General features: G+C 42.2%; 1 protein-coding gene across 1 annotated transcript in view; it reads left to right on the top strand.

The window, feature by feature from the left end:
• LOC143012658 (BCL-6 corepressor-like) overlaps positions 1–1,128 on the top strand; it is a 34,478-nt gene extending 33,350 nt beyond the window's left edge. Inside the window, exon 14 of the mRNA XM_076165905.1 lies at positions 1–1,128. This exon is cut by the window's left edge and continues 1,353 nt beyond it. The gene's annotated coding sequence lies outside the window, so the exon portion shown is untranslated.
• The last annotated feature ends 1,015 nt before the right edge of the window (positions 1,129–2,143 follow it).

Genomic DNA, 2,143 nt, shown 5'->3' with positions numbered 1-2,143 from the left:
CCATCATGTCAGGTCACAACAAAGACTCGACAGAGAGAGACGAAATGGATGCGTAGGGTTTGGAAATCCAGTCGGTCTCTGCTTCTCCATCGCTCGTAAAACGTTTGATATCAACATCATTCATCAATTTGAAAACGATACAGGAATTGTTAAGTGAGAATGGATCTAAGGGAGGATTTTAAAGGGATTCCAACAGATTCGGTTTTGATATGATTCCATGGTGGATTCTGAGCCAACCTGGGATTTCTTCTCCTTAACAGTTTTGGGTGTGAAAGTTTTGAGCTGATGCTTCCTGATTCAGCAAATATCACAGATTCCAAAAAGGAAGCCCACTGTTTTGCTCCATGAAAGGAAATCAAATCATTCCCCTGTGAACTGAAGCGTTTGTGTGAATGTTGTAATTTAGCAAACACAATACTCAGACACTGAGACCGTGTTCACCCTGTAACAGAACCACCACAAGGAGAGATTCAACACATTCAACATCTCCCTCTCTCTATAAATATATGTGTGTGTGTGTGTGTGTGTGTGTGTGTGTGTGTGTGTGTGTGTGTGTGTGTGTGTGTGTTATGTGTATAAATATGCAGTTTTTTATTTATGTGTACAAAGATCCAGCTTCTTTAATTGTTTTTGTAAATTCCGTCTATCATGTAAATATTATACACTGCGGTTCCTGTTTGTTGCTTTGGGAGATGGTTTGTTACATTTGTGTGTAATTTTGTATTCGGCATCCTGTAAATCTTTAGTCACCAAACTATTTATTGTCCAATAAATATGAAGAATACAAAAAATAAAAGATGAAGTCCAACTGAATGTTGCAGCTCAGTGTGTGCAGATGTGCAATCTTCATCGGCTCTTTCCTGGAGGAGGTCAAAGGTCACCTGAGAGCAAAATGAGCAGCAGCTGACAGCGAAGACCAGACTGATGCTGTTAAGCGTCACGTTTCTTTGAACAATGCAAATGAAACGTCTCCACAAATGAATTATTAGGGGATACATTTTTCATTTGAAATATGTGAAGGATCAGGGTTTCTGTGGTCATGCACACAAGTGTTTTCCAGGCCTAATGATGAAATATGTATATATAATATATATAATGTCCTGTTCCTTCCATGCACCTTTTCAGCTTTAACACATTCAGCCTATAAACACGTGTGTGTGTGTGTGTGTGTGTGTGTGTGTGTGTGTGTGTGTGTGTGTGTGTGTGTGTGTGTGTGTGTGTGTGTGTGTGTGTGTGTATGTTTATAACGCTATAGTAGCTTTTAAGGTGACATTTCTGATGACACCATTAATAAGTGAGTAAAACTGGGCCGTTATGTTAAAAAAGGAGTAAATTGTGTTTGTGTACACAATACTTGTGGAGACGTGTGTGTTTATGTCCAGGTGTGTCAGCGTGTAAGTGGACTCTTATTTCCATTTTATTCAAAAGCTTAATGGATGTAGTAGTAGTCTGTGTGTGTGTGTGTGTGTGTGTGTGTGTGTGTGTGTGTGTGTGTGTGTGTGTGTGTGAGAGACAGCAGGCTCTGAATGTTAAGCAGTGTCTAATTAAAGGCGGCGCAGTGAAACGCAGCAACATTTCATTTCTGCCTGATGGGAAATTAAATTCCACTGATTGGACAGCCGGTCTCTCTCTCTCTCCCTCTGCCTCTCTCTGTCTCTCTCCCTCTCTGACTGTCTCTCTCTCTCTCTCTCTCTCTCTCTGACTGTCTCCCGCGCTCTCTCTCTCTGTCTCTCTCCCTCCCTCTCTCTCACTCTCTCCCTCTCTCTCTCTCTCTCTCTCTCCCTCTCTCTCTCTCTCCCTCTCCCTCTGTCTCTCGCTCTCTCTGTCTCCCTCTCTCTCTCTCTCTCTGACTGTCTCCCTCTCCCTCTCTCTCTCTCTCTCTCGCTCTCTCTGTCTCCGTCTCTCTGGCTCTCTCTGTCTCCCTCTCTCTCTCTCTCTCTGACTGTCTCCCTCTCTCTGACTGTCTCTCTGTCTCTCTCATTTCCAAAGCAATTGCCAATGAGAGGAGGTGGATTTATTCTTATCCAGTCTCACTTTTTGGTCTGTGAAGCAAAGAAGAAAATAAATGTAGGAAAATTCAATTATTTGGTTAAAACTTGCCATCTTTTAAAGAATCCCCAGTTAAACCAGTGTGGTTTGAAAG

The sequence above is a fragment of the Genypterus blacodes genome, unplaced genomic scaffold (assembly GCF_046128005.1).
Source record: "Genypterus blacodes isolate CSIRO-AG114 ecotype Tasmania unplaced genomic scaffold, CSIRO-AGI_Gbla_v1 ptg000152l_1, whole genome shotgun sequence".
In the NCBI taxonomy this organism is placed as follows: Eukaryota; Metazoa; Chordata; class Actinopteri; order Ophidiiformes; family Ophidiidae; genus Genypterus; species Genypterus blacodes.
This window is presented reverse-complemented; position numbering and strand designations above follow the sequence as displayed.